Consider the following 22,417-nt stretch of genomic DNA (forward strand, 5'->3'; position numbering starts at 1 on the left):
CGAATGGGCCTTGCATGAACATAGCCCATGTTTACACACTTTTCTAATCATCTCCTCTTTGCTCAGGCCAAGACTAGCAACTAGCAAGGAAATCCACGACACTCTTCAGTTTTGTCTCGATGTTGTAGCTGACAAGCCTTGGGTTAAGCAACAACAACTTACCCAACTGTTTTTCTCGGACCCCCAAGGATTAAAAAAAACCTAGTAATGGGCAAAGCTTCTCCTCAATGTTGTGAGGGAGTATGTGAGGGAATTTTGTTATAGCCAAAGTAACCTCACTTGGTTTTGTTCCTAAGGTCGATAGACACTGGACCATAGGCACAAGTTTCTCATTCAGACCTAAAGTAAGAATCTTCGGGCACTTGGAAACAACAGTAGGAAGCTTCCTCTCTTGAATACCAATGCTTTTCAAGTAATCCCAGTTCTCGGATGCTCGTTCTCTTTCAGCACATTCTAAACGCTTGCATTTGTTGAAGGGAGATTTGCTGTTTGGACCCCCTTTGTTGAAAATGTCGTCAATACTTTTATCGTCGAAACCCTTTTCCTTGAAGAACCCAATTATGCTACATTTAGAAGATTTTCAATTTCCATGCTTCCTGAGACCATTATAAGAGTAGAATCACAAACCAAATTCAAACATAAACAAAAAACATGAAATTTTGTTAGAATTTTAGTCTATGAGAACAAAGAGCAAACACATTCCGTGCATTTTCAAAAACATGAATGTCTAACTTAAACAATTCATGGAAGAACTTTACCAGTCTAAATTCAGCAATCTATCCAATCAAAACTGATAAATTTCAAAACTTTCATTATAAATATAAGAAATTACATCTACAATTACACCCCAAGTTATAAGAAAACTGACCAAACCAAATGAACTCTTTAGGGTTTTGAAGGAATTCCCTTACTTCTTCTTCCTCTGTTTTCTGATTCAGAAAACGACCCACAACCCCAATGTCTTATGTGAAAGAGTGAAAAGAAGAAGCGCCACTATCAGTTTGGTGGCCTATACGTGGCCAACCGTTTTTCTTATATGGACAACTATCTTATGTGGACAACTAAAATAATAATTTTTTTTATATAGACACCAGTTTCTAAGGGGACAACTCTCTATTATTTCACTCAAGTCTTCTTAGAATTAAATGTATTATTTTAACACCTTTCTCTTTTCTCCATAAACCCTAAGTAAGTTTAGTCTTCTTCTACTACTTCATCTTCATCATCACCCCAAAATTCTAGAGAGAGAATGTTTTTGGAGAAGATTATAACATCAAACAAAGTGAAGGGAATTGTTGAAGGACATTCCTATCCAGAAAGATCAGATCTAAAAACCTTAAAACCCATTAAACTTTTAAGCCTAGAAATCAAAAATTTCAAAACCCAAGATTTTTTTTACAAACAATTAGAGTTGCTCGTGCTTCGTGGAAAATCGACAAAACACGAGAGATCCTAACTTCTGACTTTTTGTAAAAAAAAAAAAAAAAAAATCTGACTTGCCAATTTCGTAGATTTCCCACGAAAATTTGGCAAGACAGAAGGAAACTTGTCACGAAAATCTAGCATATTTTCGTGGATTTGCCACAAAATTCTGGGAATTTCTTCTTCACTTCGAATTTTTTGCTTTGAAATCGTTTTGTATTCTTTCAACCTACCCAAACGAAAATACAAAATAAAATAAAAAAAAGTTAGAGTTTTACCTCATCAATGTAGGGTTTGATTAAAACCCATCTAGGGTTTGATAAAAAACAAAGGGAAGTAGTAGAAACTATAGTTCACTAAAAACAAAGAGAAGTGGTATAAACTATGGTTTACTAAAAAAACAAGGGAAGTGGAGATTGATGAGTTTTACCTTCTTCATACATCTAGAGTTTGATAAAAAAAAAAACAAAAGGAAATGGTAGAAACTATAATTTACTTTTAGTAGCAGTAAAAGAATAAGAATAAGACTAAGAAGAAGGAAGAAGAAGAAGATGATGAAGAAGAAGACAACTTAGGTTTTCAATTTTGAACTAAGTCAAGCATAACTGACTCGCACCGGGCCCGAAAATAGTTGTCCATATAAAAAAAAACAGTTGTCTACGTATTGGCCACCATCCGTTTAGAGTTTCCTATCTATCTCAAAATTACGAGTTTGCCATCACCATTTTTACCAAAATTACCCTCATTTAGTTTTATTATGACATAAGAAAAACATACCATAAGAATTACGAGTGTGGATCTTTTCGCGGATTCATGATTCGGTCGTCCAAACACACCATAAGAATTTACCTGCATGTAGAGACAAATTATGATGGCAGAGCGGGTACTGTTATCCTCCATTTTTTTGTAATATGTGTGCGAGATAAACATCTTTCACATTTTTCGGAACAAAAACATACCGTTGTTTGAGAGATTCAACTGTTCTCATATGCTTCATAAAAGTATGCATTGTTTGCGGAAAGCTCAAGCATGGTTTTTAGGTTGTCTGTCATTGTTGCAGAAAATAAAAGAGTCTGGTGTTTCTTAGTCAAGCATTGAAGTATAACCCTTAAATCCTCCTCAAAACCAATATCCAAAACCCTATCAGCCTCATCCAAACAGGGCCGGCCCAAACATTTTGGGGGCCCCAAGCGGCGTTAAAAATTGGGGTTCTATACGCTTAAAAAAAATTTCGTAAAAAAAATGCTTACGAGTGACATCAAACCCTTGACTTCTTACACATAATCCAAAGCCTTAACCATTGAGCTACAACTCAAGATATATTCTAAAATGTTTTAAAATTTTAGTATTATTTGACAAACTCATATAAAAATCCAAACTATTAGTCCCTCTGCCACGTTGGGGTCCAAAGCGGCCGCTTTGGCTGCTTTGGGCCTGGGCTGCCCCTGCATCCAAAACCAGAAACTGCAAAGGTTTGACCAATCAATCAAATAAACAAAAAATCACTTCACAAAAAAAGTTAAATAAGAAGCAATTGGGTTGCTATGACATTTTGAAGACTATGTTATAACTTATAAGTGTACTAATAGAAATTGAACAAGATAAAAGCATTACCTTGGTCTTGGAAAAGACAACAAGAATATTTGGATTCTCTTCGATGAGGACCTTTACCCTTCCTGGTGTCGGGATCACAACGTGAGGTCGCTACATCAGAGCTTGTGCTTGAGTAATCTTATGCATCCCTCCAACAACAACAACGCATCATATGTTCAAGCATGATCCTAGTGCTCTGAACTGCTCCGCGCCACTGCCAACTGGTACGCCAGCTCTCTAGTAGGAGTTAGTGCCAAAGAGAACACACCGTACGATCTTCAGCAAGGCGACGCAAAATAGCTAATTCAAAACTAGTTGTTTTGCTACTACCTGTCTGAGCTAACCCAAAAACATCTTCGCCAGATAGAATTCTAGGAATACAGTGATGTTGAATTGGAGTGGATTTCTTCATTCCAAGCTCCTTGCAAGCCTGAAATCTGAACTGCCCAGTCAGAAAGGCCGAGATTGGAAAAACTAAGAGAATAACATTCAAGATGTGAAAACCTAAATTATGGAATTAGGTTTTCAGTAGTAATGAATTGTATTATTCTCATTAAGATCAAAGTATTACATCTCATCTCTATTTATAGAGTTTCTAGAGAGAGAAAGATAGAGGAATCAAAGTCGTTATGACTATGAAAGTCATAACAAACTTTGACTGACATTGACCTTAGTCCAGGAGTGCCTATAGACACTTTAACAGAAATAACAAAAATATAAACATATAGTGACACTCCAAATACACCACTGTATCTTCTTCATCTTCTATAACAGTCCCCCTCAAGCTGAAGCAGAGTGTCGAAGCATCAGATTGGAGAGGAAATGAGAATAAAGAGGATCAGAGAGACCCTTTATAAAAACATCAGCTAATTGAGAAGAAGAAGGAATGAAGCCCACACGAACTACACCATTAGCCACCAACTCCTTCACAATGTGATAATCGATTTCCACATGCTTGGTGCGAGCATGAAAAACATGATTTAAGGCCAAATGTTTAGCTCCCATATTATCACACTTCAAACTCACAGGAAGAGATAAGGGAAGACCCAATTCCTCAAGAACATACGAAATCCAAAGCATCTCAGATGTAGCCACAACCATGGATTTGTACTCAGCCTCTATGCTCGAACGAGCCACAGTAGGTTGTTTCTTGGAAGACCAAGCAACTAAAGTCGAACCAAGAAAAATAGCAAAACCACTAGTGGATCTTCTCAAATCAGGACAACCTGCCCAGTCCGAGTCACTAAAGGCAGTTAATTGAGATATATCACCAGGTAAGATAGAGATACCAGACCCCAATGTCCCCTTAAGATACCTCAAAATTCTCTTAACCAATTGAAGATGAGAAGTCCTAGGAGCAGACATGAACTGAGCAACATAGTTGACTCCAAAACAAATATCAGGCCTGGTCATGGTCAAATACTGTAAGCCACCCACCAAACTTCGTAATAGAAGTGGATCCTCAAGCAAATCACCTTCCTGAGTTGATAATCTCTTACCAAAGGGAATGTGATAAAAATTGGCTTACAGTCTAGCATATCTGCCTTCTGAAGAAGTTCTAGAGTGTACTTCTTTTGAGTGAGTGATAAACCATGAGAAGAGGCAATAGGAGTTACCTCAATACCTAGAAAATAATGAAGCGCATCCAAGTCCTTCATTTTAAAATCCAAGCTCATAGCATTGATAAGATGTTCCATCATGATTGAAGAGGACCCAACCAAGATTATATCATCAACATAAAGAAGCAACACCAAAGTATCAGAACCCATTATATAAACAAATAAGGAATGATCAGTGGAGCTTTTCTGAAATCCATAAGTCAAAAGAAATTAGCAAACTTGGTGAACCATGCTCTGGGAGCCTGGTTAAGACCATATTAAGGATTTCTTCAAGTGACAAACATAATTCTTCTTAGATGCATTCACAAAACCAGGAGGCCGCTTCATGAAAACATCTTCTTCAAGATCTCCATGGAGAAACGCATTAGACACATCTAGATGTTTGATGTGCCAGCCTTGAGTAGCAACCACTGTGAGAACATAGCTGATGGTTGTAGGCTTTGCCACAGGACTAAAAGTTTCAAAATAGTCCAAGCCATCTAGCTGGTGAAATCCTTTAGTCACAAGTCTGGCCTTGTACCTCTCAACAGTCCCACCAGCCTTGAGTTTAGTCTTAAACACCCATTTGCAGCAAAGAATGTTCATAGAAGATGTAGCTGGTACTAGTTCCCATGTACCATTCTGTTCTAATGCACAAATTTCTTCAGACATAGCCTGACACCATTTAGGAACCTTAAAAGCCTGAGTAAATGATGTAGGCTTAGGAGAGTGTGCCGACAAGGTCAAATAAGCCTTAGGAATAGGATGACACACTAAGTAATTGGCAACAAAATCAGGTAGATACTTAGGTCTGTGAATACCTACCTGCCTTAGCTCGAGTGATCATGGGATGTGCTGAAATAGCAGTAGTATCTTGTACCAATTGAGTAGCATTAGTAAGAGTAACACCAGGTGCAGGTAACTGTGGTAAGGTAGGGGTTACAACTGGAGTAGCAGCTGAAGGAACCAAAGTAGGAACAGAAGGAATATCAGTCTGAAACTCCAAGATAACGCGAGTAGAAGTTGAAGATGTATTTGTAGCAGGAGAATCAATAATTTCTTGAAAGGGAAAGCAATCTTCATCAAACATTACATGTCTAGAAATGTGGACCTTCTTAGTCTTGATATCAAAGCATTTGAAGCGTTTATGCAATGAGTAATACCCAAATAGACACATTTAGAAGATTTGGGACTCAATTTATCCTCTCTCACAGTAGCAAGATGAGGAAAACAAGCTGAGCCAAATACTTTCATAGAAGTATAATCAGGAGCTTTCTTGAACAACATTTCAAATGGAGAAATACCATGATGAAGTTTGGTTGGAAGTCTATTGATAATGTGACTAACAGCAGGAAAAGAGTCAAACCAAAACCTCTTAGGCATAGATGCCTGAAACCTCAAAGTATTACCCATCTCTGTAATCTGCCCGTTCTTCCTTTCAGCCTTACCATTTTTCTGAGGAGTATAGGGACATGAAACCCTTAACAGAATACCAAAAGCAACAAGAAACTGATAAAAATCACCTTTACACAGTTCAGGTGCTCCATCACACTGAAACAACTTGATAGAGGTTTCTAATAGATTCTCATAGGCGAATTTAAACTTCTTAAAGCAAGACAAAGCTTCACTTCTGAGTTTCATAGGATATATAAAAAAAATCGAGTGAAATCATCCACAAAGAGAATAAAATACCTCACACCAGTAGCAGTAGACACAGGAGCAGGACCCCATATGTCACAATGAATAAGATGCAATGAAGTAGGTGTGAGAGTTGTAGAAAGATCAAATGGTAAGTTTGTACTCTTTCCAAGTAGACAAGACTCACAAAATGGAAGTACATCCTCTGTGTCATAATCAATAAGATGTGCCTTTTTAAGTTCATCAAGAACACCTTTAGCTGTATGGCCCAACCTCTTATGCCAACGAGTAGGTGAGACCACTATATTGGCAGACATAGCCTCAACTTTTGGTGTACTTACTGTTTCAAACTCTATAGGATAAAGGTTATTAACCATAGGTCCATGAGTGAGAATAATATTAGGCAACAAATCTTTGATACTATAACCCCAGGGATAGAACTCAACAGAACAATTATTGTCTTGAGTAAATTTGGAGATAGATAGTAAGTTCTTCCTCAACTAAGGTACTAGAAGAACGTTGTTAAGATCGAAGGCAACATCTGAGGTCTCAACTTTAGTATTTCCACTGCCTAGAATAGGAAAATATTACCACTTCCTACCATAATAGATTCTCCATTACAAATAGGTTTAGGTGAAGTAGTCACATTCATATCATTGGTCATATGGCTAGAAGCCCCAGTATTAGCTAACCACTTCTGGGATGTAGCTGTGTGTGAGGAATTTGTGGAAAAACACTGATTATGTGTAGCAAAATTACATTCCTCTTGTGTATTAAGTGTATCACTGTTATGTATTGAATCTATGTCCGAATTGGTTAAGTGTAAACCAGCAAATTCATGAGAAACTGAATTTCTAGATGGTTCATACCTGAATCTGCACTTGCTGGCCTGATGACCCCATTTGTGGCAAATACCACAAGGTATTGATGTGAAATCAAAATTCACAGCCTTTTGATGAGAAAAATGATGTTGATTTTGTTGTAAATGAGTGGAATTCTGAGAATTATGAGGCTTTAAAGCCACTTGATCACCTTGTTTAGGCTGAAATTGTGTTGTATGAGATCTGTTATATTAGTTATAATTTGGCTGAGACTGTGTTATATGAGATCTGTTATGTTGGTTATAATTTGACTTGTTATGATGTGATTGTCTTGTATATATTTGTTTCTGGGATGAAGTATTAGCTTTGTTTGGCTTAACAAAATAAGCTGATTGTTCTTCAAATCTTTCTTGTGATGATAGCCACTGTTCATGATGAAGTAATCTAGATCGAAGCTCAGGAAAGTTAATTCTTGTAGTTCGACTATCAATTGCTATCACAAATTGACTATATTCTTTCCTAATCCTAATAGTATGATTCTAATCATTTCTTTATCTGAAACTTTATCATTAACTACTGTTAAAGAATCAGAGAGAGATTTGATCTTACGCAAGTATTCAGAAATTGTTGCAGATCCTCTTCGAGTATTTTGTAATTCTCGCCGAAGAAGATCCTGTTTGGCTTCAAATTCATCAGCATAGATCAGATTGAGATAACTTCAGATCTGACTAGCTGTTTGTAAACCTAAAACATCAGCCTAAACAGATCGAGAAAAGTTGCTTTTAGACATGATTTCACAAAATTATCTTGTTTTCTCCAAATCTGATATGCTGGATTCATGATCTCTTCTCCTTCTTCAATAATGAACATCTCAGGTTGCTTAATCAATCCATCAACATAACCTAACAAATCATTACTATTGAATATTGTTTCAATTTGATCTTTCCACACTAGAAAATTAGATTCATCTAACTTCTCTGAGATATAATTTGTAATATTGAGTATATGATGATGCGATTGATTCATTAAGGAAGAAGATGATGCGAAATTTGATGGTGAAGACTCCATGAAAGCTTCCTGTAATTGTATAGATCGGATTCAAACTTGAGCCTAAGCTCTGATACCATGTGAAAAACCTAAATTATGGAATTAGGTTTTCAGTAGTAATGAATTGTATTATTCTCATTAAGATCAAAGTATTACATCTTATCTCTATTTATAGAGTTTCTAGAACGAGAAAGATAGAGGAATCAAAGTCGTTATGACTATGAAAGTCATAACAAACTTTGACTGACATTGGACCTTAGTCCAGGAGTGCCTATGGACACTTTAACAGAAATAACAGAAATACAAACATATAGTGACACTCCAAATACACCACTGTATCTTCTTCATCTTCTCTAACACAGGAGTGGATGATTTGTCCACCACCCTTTGGTGTAACAGTTGGACACCCCTCTTAAGCCCACGAGGTCGTGGGATCGAGTCTCGGTAGAAGCAGTTTGCCATCAAGATTTGTCCCCTGTAATTTAGGCAATATATAAATTAAGTAAATATTGTAATAAATTTGTCTGGCTTTAGGCCTCTCGTTATGGTTTAAACTAGGCGGTTATCATGCTCATCACATCTTAGTGATGTATCAATGCCTTGTAACGACTAACGTAGATCGTAGTCGATTTCTCAAAAAAAAAGGAGTGGATGACTTTTCCAATTATAAGGGTTTGAGATTTTTCAAGGATTAAAGAAGTTTTCTTGGAAGGTTTTGGAGTACACATTGTGGAGAACAAAGGAAAATCTTCATCCACTTGGTTTTCATCTGCCATGGTTTCTTCTCACTGTAACTAAGGGAGCGGGTCAAAATTCAAAAATGGTCCCTATGTCAGTATATTCTTAACACAATAGTTATGTATGTATTAGATAAAAATCAATAGAATACCTAAATATAAGATAACTCACCAAAAGAAAAAGAACCCTTCATAGAGACGAATAAATCCCCTGATTCTTCTTCTGTTTTCTAGTGCAGAAACGACCCCAGTAGCCAACTCGTTCCTGTAACCCTAAGCTGGAAAATTCTTGTATTAATGCACTCATTATCAGAGCATAATCAATAAAATAAAACGTAAAATCAGACAAGAATTCAATGAACTAAAAAATAAACTGCATAAGCAAATGAGTTTTGAAATGTATTATTTTTTGAAAATTGCGAAGAACTAGGGGCGGAACCAGGATTTTCATCTAGCCTGGGCAAGCTTAAAGTACTCTAAATAAAAAAAATAGATATTATGTATGCGTACGAATTTCACAAACTATTATATGTATATATGTGTGTACACAGCCTGAAATAAAGTAGGCCGTTGTTATGAAAAATGAAGGAGAGAGGAAAAGGCAGAACGAAACTAAAACTAGCCTCTGACTACAAGCGAATCTCATCTTCTTCAAGGAAAAAATAAAAATAAAAAATAATGACTTCAGAGAGAAAGAGAGAGAGAGATGATAAAATACCACGTCTTTTGTTCTCCATCATAACAACTCTTTATCTTTCATAAAACAAAATAATAAAGGTAAATTTGGTATTAAAATAGTGTATAATCACTATCAAAAGAAAGGAAAAAATAAAGGAAAATGTAATTTTAAGGGGCTATTTTAGAAGTTGGCAAAATTTAGGAGTCATTTTGTGAATTGATTGTAACTAGAGGTAAAAGAAAAAGGAAAACGACCAAAAAGAAGGCATAAATTTCATTGCACGGATTCGAACTTGTGACCTTTAATGCTGGAGGCACATACCTAACCACCAAGCTAGCAATGCTTTATTGTTATAATTCTCCAGACGCACTTAGAAATTCGAGAAATCCAACCTGGGCCATTGCCAAGGCTGGTCTACACATGAGTCCGCTCCTGTGAATAACTGAAAAAGATGTGAAGAAGAAGAGAAAAACAAAAGAAGGAAAAAAAACAGAGAGATTAAAAGAGGCAGATGGAGAGGTGAGAGGAAGAGCAAGACGAAGAAAAAAGTTCGAGTATGGCCTCCCAAGACCATAGAAAAGAAGAAAGAGAAACTAGTACCTGAACTCGAACTTGAAGATGAAGGGGAGAAGGTGGCCTATATATGGATAACCAAATATCTTACGCGGACAACTATATTGGGACCCTAACTCAATTATGGTTCACTTTATTGACTATGATTTTATAAATAGACAATTTTATATGACCTTAAATATTAAAACACTAATTAATTTGAGGACCATAAACAAATGCAATAGATTAAGAAATGAAAAACTTAACTGTCTAGTGTCGGGGTTCTTTTCATCATCATCTTCTGACTAAAAGCAATCTCTCCAACCCCAACTAATTACATCAAGCAATCTTCACCACTAAACTAGCTCAACAACTTGCCAGTTCAGATTAAAAGTTGAAATACACATGCACCACTAATTACATAAACATTGTTCATACGCAAAAATTGATCCACTACGAAGTTAGAAAGTGGCGGAAACAACAAATCTAGTCTAACTAAATTAATAAGCTGCAAGCACATGGTTCACAAAGAAAATTCTTCACATATCCTTCAATAGAGATTTCAACGATAAACAACTTCTGCACTTTCTGAACTAGCTCCAAAATTTTCAAGTTGTGACGAAAAACAGTGCATAATTAATTACACCAATCGAAGTTCAAAGGAACAGTTAATACCCACAAATTGATTGATTATGAAGTCGAAAAAACGGGGGAGACACCATTTTTCTAGTGTGAAAAACTAAATTAGTAAGCGATCTTAATCAAATCAAATAAGGGATCAACAAAGAGGAAAATATTTGGAACCAAAAATCAACTTTTCTAGGGTTTTATTTTTTTTTTCAATTCGAATGGGTTATAGGGTTCATCATGAAGACCGGATCTGTCATGTATTGGTTTAGTTTTGTTCGCCAACTCATATTTAAGAAGATTCTTCATCAATTTCATTTGATTTTTTGGGTGTCTCATGATCAACAATCTCTCAAAGGTTTCCTTCCTTACAAATTTTGTTGATGATGAAGAAGAAGAATACATAAGTTTTATGGATGAAAAGAGGGAGGACTTAAAATAAAAGCTATAATTCTCAGAAGACATGAGTTGAAAATTCGAAGTGTGTCCTTTTAAAATTACTAGGTTCCCACCGCGCCCGTAGGGCGCGGTAGATCCCTCTTGGCTAACGCCATTGTGGTTTATTACGCCCCGATTTTACGACTAAAGTGCTTTCGAGCATTCTCTGAGTATGCGTGTACCGCGGGATCTAATTTGTGAGTTCACATCACGTTGGGTCGAGCTTACCCAAGAAGTGCATGCACATTGCTGCCACTTGTAGATGTATGTTGGACAAAATCCGGAATGTATGCTCGGCATATAAAAATTGTGAACATTTTAATACACATATCCATTCTCACTTCCTTAATCTTTTAAAGTTTTTTCATTATCTAGAAATTAAAATATAAACTTAAACCGAACGCAATTAAGTGGAGTCCAATATTTGTAAGAGATAGTGAGAAGAAGAAGCTTTGGACCTATAAAGAGAAGTTCAAATTTATTTGAGAATAAGAATACAAAATGAAGACAAACATATATTGAAGAAATAAGGACATTACAAAGTTCAGAGGAACAAATCTAGAACACTAATTTGTAAAAAGAAAATAAAAAGAAAACGAAAAGAAAATCAGATCTTCTTAATTCTTATTTTTCTTCATGATCTTCTGTTTCTTCTTACCTGGTATTCAATTGATTGTGTCATCCTCCTGACAATAACATAAACATAAAGAAATTAAACATTAGTTACAAACCCGAAAAAGAATGTGATATAAAAACTATAAGAACATGAACCAAAATAAAAAGATAAATATGGGGAGTTAGTTAATAAGTGGAAAAGTTTGATTTAATCGTATAAAGAGATACAAGAACTTATTGAATCAATCGTTTGGGCTCATAACAAATTAAAAGTTGCTCCTGCTAAGTAGAGGAGATAATGGATCAATTTTAAGCAACAAAATCCATGATGACAATACAAAAATTTCAGCTTTGTTATGATAAAATAAATCAATTTAACCTACTAACATAATTAGTCGGGAATACAAAAAGAAAAATGAACTTTCGGCCATTTCCGATTTTCTCCCACATTGAGATGTTCATAATCTTGAACGAATGATTTCATCTAGATATGTGGATAAACACAGAAACAGAAAAAATCAATAAAGGAAAAAAAGTTAAATTAAAAAAAAAAAAATCAAAAACTACTATTCACTTCTCCAGAGAAGTAGATGACAACTGAATGTAAACCAAAACAAAAAAGAATATCAATACTGAAGATTCATATTTCCACATTTTTTTCTCTACTTCACTAATCCTTTTGTGTTCTTGTAACCATTCCTTCATTAAATAAAGTTGACTGCGAGAGCAGATATAATTCTTTGAAAAGGATACCATAACTTTGTTGGTATAAAAAGAAATATATATATCTATCTATTATATAAAACGCAATGGTGTTTTTTGAGGTGAGCCGTTGATTTATCTCTTGGATATTCGTAGCCTTCGGATTGTCTTGCTAGATCTTGTAATCTGAAGGTGGAGATGTTGCCACATATTTAATTTCGGTTACTCTTATTAACTCCATAACTTTTTGAAACTAGCCTGAGACTTTTGTACCCTCATTTTATGTTAAGAATTACCACATATGTTAACTTCTAATCAATTAACTGCAGGGTTGTTATTGACATTTACTTGACACCCCATAATAATGGGAGGAGATCGTGGGAGGTAGAGAGATTAGTGGTGAGGAAATCAAACTACCCCTTATTATATCCCTCGGTTAAATATGGTTGGATTGTATCTCTTTAAATGGTAACTTACATGATTTTTCGCCCTCTTCTTCTCTACTTATTAGTTATTACCACCATTTGTTAGTCGAAAATTTAAATAGATTTCTTCACTATTGAGATTGAAGAATTTCAACAATACAGTAGAGAGAAGAAGATGGTAGGATATCTTCTTACTTACTTTTCTTATAATTTTGGTTGTCAAATCTTTGTTTAAATTTGTATACTCAAAATCTATTTTATTTTCTTCTTTTTTCTTTAAATTTTAGTTTCATTCTTTCATATGTTTACTCTCTTCTACATTTTATTTTTACTAATTAGTTTTATTTTCCTTTTGCAGGTAGCTCAGAGGAATAAACATCAATATTCTACTCTCACTATTTCTTGCTCCCACAGTCCATAATTTTCCCAAGGTTAGATATTCTCTTTTCGAATAAGTTGAAATTTGAATTTGTACCTTATAAAAATACCTTTGTATTTTAATACCCTTATTGTGTCAAAAATTACTGACTGAGTTAAGTTTTATAAAATTAACTGAAAGGTCAATGTGGACATTTACACGAAATACCATAGAATATGGAAGTAGATCGTGGAAGTGAGAGAAATTAGTGGGGAAGAAACTTTTTTCTAACCACCCACCCTATTATATTCTCCTTCCTTTTATGTTCCAATTTATTTCTTTTGGTCTGTATCGGTGAATTTTTTTTATCTTCTTTATGGTATTATGTGTTGGAATTTTTTCAAAAAATTTATAGATGGAGAGAGTATTGGCGGGAAGTGGCCATTTAAATGAAAGGAAGAATCTTTCATGCACTGGACGTGAACAATATAGGATTGAATGGGTGTACCCATTTAATTTGAAATGTGATGAGGCATCTCCCATGTGAAGGGATATACCCCCATCCATTGGCAATTTGGCATCACTTAAATACTTATAAATAAGTTGCCAATCTATCCATCCTGCATCTAACGAAATTTCTCTCTCCCTCTTTCTCTTGCTCTCATTTTCAAAGTCATACCAACAGACAAAGTGTTCTTGAAATTTCTATCAAGTTTTGGTGAATTTTTTCGCATTCTTTTTCGGCATTATCAGTTTATTAATACAGAGTGTTCTTGGTCTTGGTCAAAGCGTACATACTTTGAACCAAGCAGTTGTTGAAGGGCTTCATCGTATCCTGAAGGCATAATTCCTGACCCGTTGTGTACTCGTGGTTTCATACCAGAAGGGGGCGAATTACTGTCTAAAAGAATCGATTTATCGAGCTTTGAAGTCTAGTGATCAACATTATATTATTCATCGATTTTCTTCGACCTTCCATTCCAACTTAAACGCTAATTTTTCCAACAATTTTTAGACAGTAATTCTGTAGTTGAAATGGAAGTTATTTCAGTAACATCTCTCCATATGATAAGGCGAACGGAGTGAGAAAAATAAGTGGAACACCTGTAAGTATTTCTGTTAAATTTGATGCATGATTTTATGTGATAAAATGAAGTAGATTTGATATCTTTTATTAATCATGCTATGTTAATATTTGTTCGTGAGAATTGTTTGGTTTTGAAATCCAAGTGGTTACCCACTTGAAGAGGTATTTACGAGCCTTGAAAAAAAAAATGATTTTAGTCACATTGTTCTTTGTGTTGGATGGAAGTGCACTTGATCCATCTACGAGAGAGTGAAATATGATCTTTTAGCGCACGAGGTACATCTCATGTGTGAGTTATATTTGCTCAATTTCGGAAGACAAAAGTATTTTACTTCATGTTATGAGTACATCATTTTGTTATCTTTGAACATGTGAAACCTTCTAATTGAGATTTTAGAAGACGATATGCGTTTGAGAAATTCATGTTTACGGAATAACGAACATTATTTTGTAGCATAAGATATTTAACAAGTGGTTAATAATGCTCGTCAAACTATAATTCACTTTCGTGGAAGACATAATGGTACATTCTAACTTTGAGTGTTTGACATGATGAAAAAGCTAATGGTGATCTTAGAATTAAAACTCTAAGAAATGAATAATCATATTCTTGAGTGAAGAATATAACAAATGGAAATTGTATTGAGTAAGAATACAATTATGGTTCTTTTGGACTATTTATTTTCAAGCGACATGATATTTTTGGTTTAAAAGAATATCCCATTGTATTAAGAGAATACAATTACACAAGTTGGTGGATTCATCTTGGGTCCATCCTCATGTTGTGAGATGTTGTTGTCTTGGGCAACCAAGAAACAAGTGGTGATTTAGTTTCACTGAAATTGACTTATTTGTTTTCTCTAGTAATGTGCACTAGAAAGAAGCTCAGTGATGAGTTATTTTGAGTAAGCTACATGAGACAAATAGTAGACGGTTGAGAAACTAATGCTCATAAAATGTTTTGGCCAAAACGGATGCCGTCAATTGTTGTTCATGTAAAGTTATGGTTGACTGTATTAAGTCAATTTTGTATCTAGAGAAATATTTTCTAATGTTGTTGTCATCTAGACAAATATTCTCTAATGTTTTCGGAGTTATCTAGAGAACTTATCTCTAAAGAAAAAGAAATGGGCTAAGGTCTGTGAATGAAGGTTGATCGCCTTTAACGGGAACCCAACTTATGTCTTGAAATAGATAGACAAAGTTCAACGGGTACTAACAAGTTAAAGCTTTCGCGATTATGGAATACTAGCGTTTTATATTCTCCCATTTCTAAGCTAGTATTGGTTTTTTCTGCAAGACAAAGGATGAATGAAAATTCTTAATAAGTCCAAAATTTTTTAAGTGGTGCCTCGCGGAAACACCCTATGTGGACTTACCTAAGTGAGTGTGGAAATCAGGCCGTTTCCTAAGAAAATAAGACCGTTTTCTAAAGAAGACTCATGAAAGGGATATTGCACATGGCCATTAACGTGCGGAGTATGAACACTCTGTCCTCCGAAACGAGTATGTGCGATGACTCCGGTTTTATCATTTAAGGATTCTTGGTTCAAGATACGTTCACCATAGCATTCTGATGAAGCTTTGAGTTGTTTGCACTAAGTGAAGGTTCAAATCCATAAGATACCTATCATTTATGTACAAGTTTCTACGATAATGCCAAAATCGTCTTTTATTCCAAAATTATTTGTTTTGTTTTATTTTGTATTTTATGTTTTGTTTTCGTTGAGTGTAACTTTCAAATTTTTCGAAAATGGTGGGGGAATGTTGGAATTTTTTCAAAAAATTTATAGATGGAGAGAGTATTGGCGGGAAGTGGCCATTTAAATGAAAGGAAGAATCTTTCATGCACTGGACGTGAACAATATAGGATTGAATGGGTGTACCCATTTAATTTGAAATGTGATGAGGCATCTCCCATGTGAAGGGATATACCCCCATCCATTGGCAATTTGGCATCACTTAAATACTTATAAATAAGTTGCCAATCTATCCATCCTGCATCTAACGAAATTTCTCTCTCCCTCTTTCTCTTGCTCTCATTTTCAAAGTCATACCAACAGACAAAGTGTTCTTGAAATTTCTATCAAGTTTTGGTGAATTTTTTCGCATTCTTTTTCGGCATTATCAGTTTATTAATACAGAGTGTTCTTGGTCTTGGTCAAAGCGTACATACTTTGAACCAAGCAGTTGTTGAAGGGCTTCATCGTATCCTGAAGGCATAATTCCTGACCCGTTGTGTACTCGTGGTTTCATACCAGAAGGGGGCGAATTACTGTCTAAAAGAATCGATTTATCGAGCTTTGAAGTCTAGTGATCAACATTATATTATTCATCGATTTTCTTCGACCTTCCATTCCAACTTAAACGCTAATTTTTCCAACATTATGTATCTCTTCGTTAGTTCTTCTACTGCTTGAAGTTTTTTTATTTGTATTTTTTCTTTCCAGATTTAATGTATTGTCATGGTGATTCTGCTTTTTTATTGGTTACTTCTCCTTCCTTTCTCTCTATTTGTTTCCACTTTTTCTTCATGTTTGTCTTAATTTATGGAGAAGGAAAACAAAAATACATCAAAAACCTATTTGTAAGTTCATCCGAACTTCTTCAAATTGCATTGGTATGTTTACTTTTTGTTTTTCTCCATGGAAATACATAATTTTTCTCTACTTTTATAGGTTACTATGAAAATTTATTTCGAATATTGGTGTGAAAGTTTTAGTTTCATTTCTTCTCAATGAAAAGCTTATAGTTGGATACAAAAGAGTTTAGAAATTTGAAGATCTGGGGTATTTGGGGCTTAACTTTTATATTTTGGTAGATTCATTTTTCTTTAATGTTCGACATTATTAAAGTTTATTCATTTTCATTTACTTTTATAGGTACTACAATTTATCATGGGAGATGAAGAAAATGGTGGGTTACTATGAAAAAAATGTGTGCAGTTATATTTATGTGTGCAGTTATATTTATCTAATGGTTAAAATAACCGCCTTCCTAAGTGAAGAGTTTTTTTTTTTTTTTTTTTCTGGGAAAGCGAGGGACAGAAAGTGGAGAGCATGGAGTGACGAAGAAATGTTGGTTTTAGAAAGGAGCGAGAATCATTTTCCATTTTATTTTTCTTTTAAATTGTCGTTTTTGGTCTACCTATTTGAGTTTACTCTGTAATTGTCAAAACACAACATTCTTGGAGTATTTTACCATAATAAAGCTGAAATCTCCTCTTCTTTCTTCTAACTTTCTGTTAGATAATTTTTTTTGTGTTTAATTGTTTTTTGTATTCTTTGATTTTATTGTTATAAGTTACATTGTTATAAATTACATTGTGAGTTGTTGAATAATAAGGACAGAGTGATGTCTCCATGAATTGGGTGGTTGTTGCCTGATGCTGCCAACCATTTGATGAAGATGAAGTCGGACAAGAAGACGAATTAGTATTCTTGAATTGGATTTGTGTAGCTGTTATATTTTTTGTATGAGTATTGTTCTTTTTTTACTATGTATGTTTTTATTTTTGTGTAAGTTTCTCTCTGGTGTATTATGTTGATCATCTAAGTGTTCGTATATTTACTACTCATAAAATATGTACTCATAGAATTCTTCAACGAGTTTCTCACGCTACTAACTTTGTAAAATTTGTCTCTTCAATAATTTTTTTCGGTACAGTGTTTCAGTAAGTCTTTTTTTTTTTACGGAAAAATGAGGTTGTTATATTATCGATTATAAATATAAAAAATTAACATTTTGTTTTTTTTACGAAATTAAAAAAAGATTATCTATTTTGTTATGGTTGGTAGGTACTACTTTAGTTCCCCCTTTCAATTTCACTATAACTTTAATTATTATATTTTTACGATAAATACCTGAAAATTAAATTTTCACCGCGAACAAAAATGAAAACTAGGTTCCCACCGCGCCCTACGGGCGCGGTAGATCCCTCTTGGCTAACGCCGTTGTGGTTTATTACGTCCCGATTTTACGACAAAAGTGCTTTCGAGCATTCTCCGAGTATGCGTGTAACGTGGAATCTATTTTGTGAGTTCACATCAAGTTGAGTGGAGCTTACCCAAGAAGTGGATGCACATGCTGCCCATTTTCACACAATGTGGGGTCAGCGAGTAGCTCTCATCCAAATCATGTACTGATTTCGAATGAAATCACGTACTGATTTCGGATGACAGGTAAACGCATGACACCAAAAAGTGTGAAAATTGGCAGCATGTGCATCCACTTCTTGGGTAAGCTCCACTCAGCTTGATGTGAACTCACAAAATAGATTCCACGTTACACGCATACTCGGAGAATGCTCGAAAGCACTTTTGTCGTAAAATCGGGACGTAATAAACCACAACGACGTTAGCCAAGAGGGATCTACCACGCCCGTAGGGCGCGGTGGGAACCTAGTATATATATATATATATATATATATATATATATATATATATATATATATATATATATATATATATACTTTGAAAAGGATACCATAACACAGAAACAGAAAAAATCAATAAAACAGTTGAAAAATATTCCCATCTCTTAACCCACGATCTTCTCCCGTATTGGAGGTGTATATGTGTAAATGTCTATACTCGATTACTTTGGTAGTTACATAGGTAGTTAGGGTAAGTTTCAGAAAACAAAAATTTAATCGTGAGGAGAACGGTTGGATATTATTAATGGGAGAAAAAAAAGGGAGATACTTTAGGGAGATTTCTACTGATTTGATTGTTGACATTAATATCCTTCTTTTTTAGTGTATTAACATAAAAAGATTTTATATTATTCGTCGGATGAGTTCCCAACCAAATCTCTAAAATAAAATGGACGGTCAGACTTATCCCTTGGATAACCGACTAACCTGTTTTAATATAATAGATGGTTTGTATAAAATTTCTAATTTTTCAAGTCGTCCGCATAAAATTGTTGTCCACATAATATAATGAATTGTCCATATATTGGCAGTCGAAGGAGAACTGCTCAAACTTTGAATGTCCCCGACCTCTTGAAGAAACCTAGTCACTAACCTTTCGGCTGAGAAGAAGAGGAATGGACTAGGAGCAGGTCCTGTTCGGGTATGTGACTGTTATAAACATGTAGGACATGTTATATTATTCTCAATGTTGTCACATGGGTGGTAAACTGAGTGTGGTGCTCCTCTTAGGAAGTTAAGCACACTTCTCTACTGACCCCTTTTTAAATCGTGAGGTCCAGAAGTGTCAAAGCGGACAGTGTCACTAGCAGTCACTGCATCGTACTATAACACGTTAACCGCAAGATTCGATGTGGTCTTGGAAGGTAAGCTTTAGTTAATCCCACATACACAGAGTGTGGTGAGACGGAGTGTGGGGATCCTCTTAGAAAGTTAATAACCCTTCCCTAGTGAGACCTTATAAAACTGCAAGGCTCTGAAGTGCCAAAGCGAATAGTATCACAACCAACCGATTGTTTCGCGTCATCCTATAACACGTTATCAACACGATTCGCTCTACTATGATGTGATCTTAGGAGGATGTGTTGTCATCAATCACCACATAGTGGTGAGACGGAGTGTGAGGCTCCTTTTAAACACCCTTCCCCAATGAGGCCTTTTAAAACCGTGGGGACCAAAAGTGCGGAAGCAGGCAGTATCACCAGCAGGCCAGAAGGTTGGTCCACGTCATTTCGTAACATACAACAAATTTTGTTATTATATACTCACAACTGTTGTAAGATTTGCTATTAAAATATATTTTAATTATAAATTAAGAAAGTTTTACCAAGTGCGAAAGTCAAATGACGTAATTAGAATATCTATATAACAAAACACAATTTGGGTTGTTGACTAGGAGAAAATTAATGAGGCTGACTGGGACAAAACAAATACTCCTAGAGAGTGAGTAGGACAACCACACAGACATGACTGAGACAAACTAAATCATAAATCTCGACCATCTATTCTTCATTTTCACATTCTAGCCTTTTGGTTTTAATCTTCTCATAACTACAACTATTGAACTTTCATCCCTCTCATAACTACAAATATTGAACTTTCATCCAAAGTGACTCTCTGTAACTCTTTCGATTTTAATCTCTTCTCATAACTACAACTATTGAACTTATATCCCAAAATGACTCTTTATAACTCTAATTCATCTTCTCATTATAACTAATTTTGTAGATTTTGTAAATTCTCTTAGATTTTATAATGAAGCTTTTATTTTTCGTTACGTGATGCAGGTATTTTTGTGAATTTGTTTTGGAACTCAACGAACTTGAGGTATAAAATCACTGACTGAAGTATAGTATTAAATAGGGTTAATTCCATTTTGACCCCCTAAAGATTACCAACTCACCAAAATGACCCCCTAAAGATGACCAGCTTCTAAAATGACCCCCTAAACCACTTTTTTGTCATATTTTTTAATGACATGTAATTTCACTTCCAACTTTGCCCTCTCTCTTTTTTTTATCTTCTTTTGTCAGATTGGATATTTTGTCAAATAATGAAAGAAGAAAATATACTTATAAAAAAATTATTAGAGAGAGAAAGAGAGAGACCTGACCCCGATAATCATCGAACTCCAGCGACGATGAGAGGATCTTCCACAACTAAACTTCATCTTCATTTCTTCATCATCATCATCATCATCATCATCATATTCGTCATCATCATCATCATATTCGTCATCATCATCTTCATCATCATTTCCTGTTACCAAGAACAGGAACTCACTAATAAGCATCAAATTAAATTAAGGGTTATTTCCCTAATGGCCCCCTACTTTGTGACCAGCTTCCTGCCTAGCCCCCTACTTTACGGGAAATGCCCATATGGCCCCCTTCCGTTATAACACCGTTACTCTCTCTCTTCCATTTCTTTTCTCTCTCCTCCAACATGTTTTCTCTCTCTACCACCTCGTTAAAACCTGCCAACTCATCATCTTCTCCGGGAAGGTCGCCGGCCGACCAATTTTCCGGCCGGCGACCTATAAACCTAAAAAAAAAAAAAATTTTCATCTCTCCTCTCTCTCTCTACAAAAAAAAAAAAAATTAATTTTTTTTTCACCTCCCTCTCTCTCTCTAAACTCCGGCGAAGGGGGTAACCCTTCGCCGGAGTTTAGAGAGAGAGAGAGGGAGGTGAAATTTTTTTTTTTTTTTCTAGAGAGAGAGAGAGGAGAGATGAAAAAATTTTTTTTTTTTTTTTTAGGTTTAAAGGTCGCCGACCGGAAATTGGTCGGCCGGCGACCTTCCCGGAGAAGATGATGAGTTGGCAGGTTTTAACGAGGTGGCAGAGAGAGAAAACATGTTGGAAGAGAGAGAAAAGAAATGGAAGAGAGAGAGTAACGGTGTTATAACGGGAGGGGGCCATATGGGCATTTCTCGTAAAGTAGGGGGCTAGGCAGGAAGCTGGTCACAAAGTAGGGGGCCATTAGGGAAATAACCCTTAAATTAATCACAATCAATTAAGTACATAACTCAATTGGTATTAGGTCATTTGTTATTACATTCCATTATTGATGCAAATCATACAGAAGTGGAAACCACAACATTTTGCACTTGAAGATCCAACATGTTTCTGAATTAAAAATTCATTGGTTAAATTAGACGAGCAGATCTATCTATGTAGAGAGAGAAATAAATCTTGATTTACTTCTGAAAATACAAAAGAAGAAGAAGATGCTGATCATTATCATTATTATTATTAAGATGGCGAGATGAAGATGATGAGATGAAGAGATGAAGACGAGAATAGGAAGAAAATGATGATGACGATGAAGCTGATGATGAAAATGTGATGACAATGAAGATCGATAGTGGAAGAACTGATCTTCTCGACGGTGAGGAAATTTGATGAATGTTCGGTCAGGTCTCCCCCTTTCCCTCTCTAATAATTTTTTTTTGTTCTGACAAATATATTTCATTCTTTTCCATTTTGACAAAATTTTCAATCTGACAAATGAAGACAAAAAAAAGAGAAGGGTAAATTTGGAACTAAAATTACACCTCAGGAAGAAACCTGACAAAAAAATGGATTAGGGGGCTAATTTAGAAGTTGGTCATCTTTAGGGGGCTACTTTGGTGAGTTGGTCATCTCT

General features: G+C 35.2%; 1 long non-coding RNA gene and 2 pseudogenes across 1 annotated transcript; 1 reads left to right on the plus strand and 2 right to left on the minus strand.

The window, feature by feature from the left end:
- Positions 1-73: 73 nt before the first annotated feature.
- On the minus strand, positions 74-580 carry LOC147543710 (transcription termination factor MTERF6, chloroplastic/mitochondrial-like; annotated as a pseudogene).
- Positions 581-2,267: 1,687 nt separating this feature from the next.
- Positions 2,268-3,427, minus strand: LOC147543711 (DEAD-box ATP-dependent RNA helicase 36 pseudogene; annotated as a pseudogene).
- A 9,531-nt stretch (positions 3,428-12,958) lies between these two features.
- LOC147543712 (uncharacterized) lies at positions 12,959-17,550 on the plus strand. Its single transcript, XR_015224187.1, has 3 exons — positions 12,959-13,072; positions 13,253-13,325; positions 17,222-17,550. It is a non-coding gene; the product is annotated as an uncharacterized LOC147543712 (long non-coding RNA).
- Positions 17,551-22,417: the final 4,867 nt, after the last annotated feature.

This window comes from Eschscholzia californica, unplaced genomic scaffold, assembly GCF_041429995.1.
Source record: "Eschscholzia californica isolate CP2 unplaced genomic scaffold, dmEscCali1.0.p SCAF_4, whole genome shotgun sequence".
NCBI classification, from domain to species: Eukaryota; Viridiplantae; Streptophyta; class Magnoliopsida; order Ranunculales; family Papaveraceae; genus Eschscholzia; species Eschscholzia californica.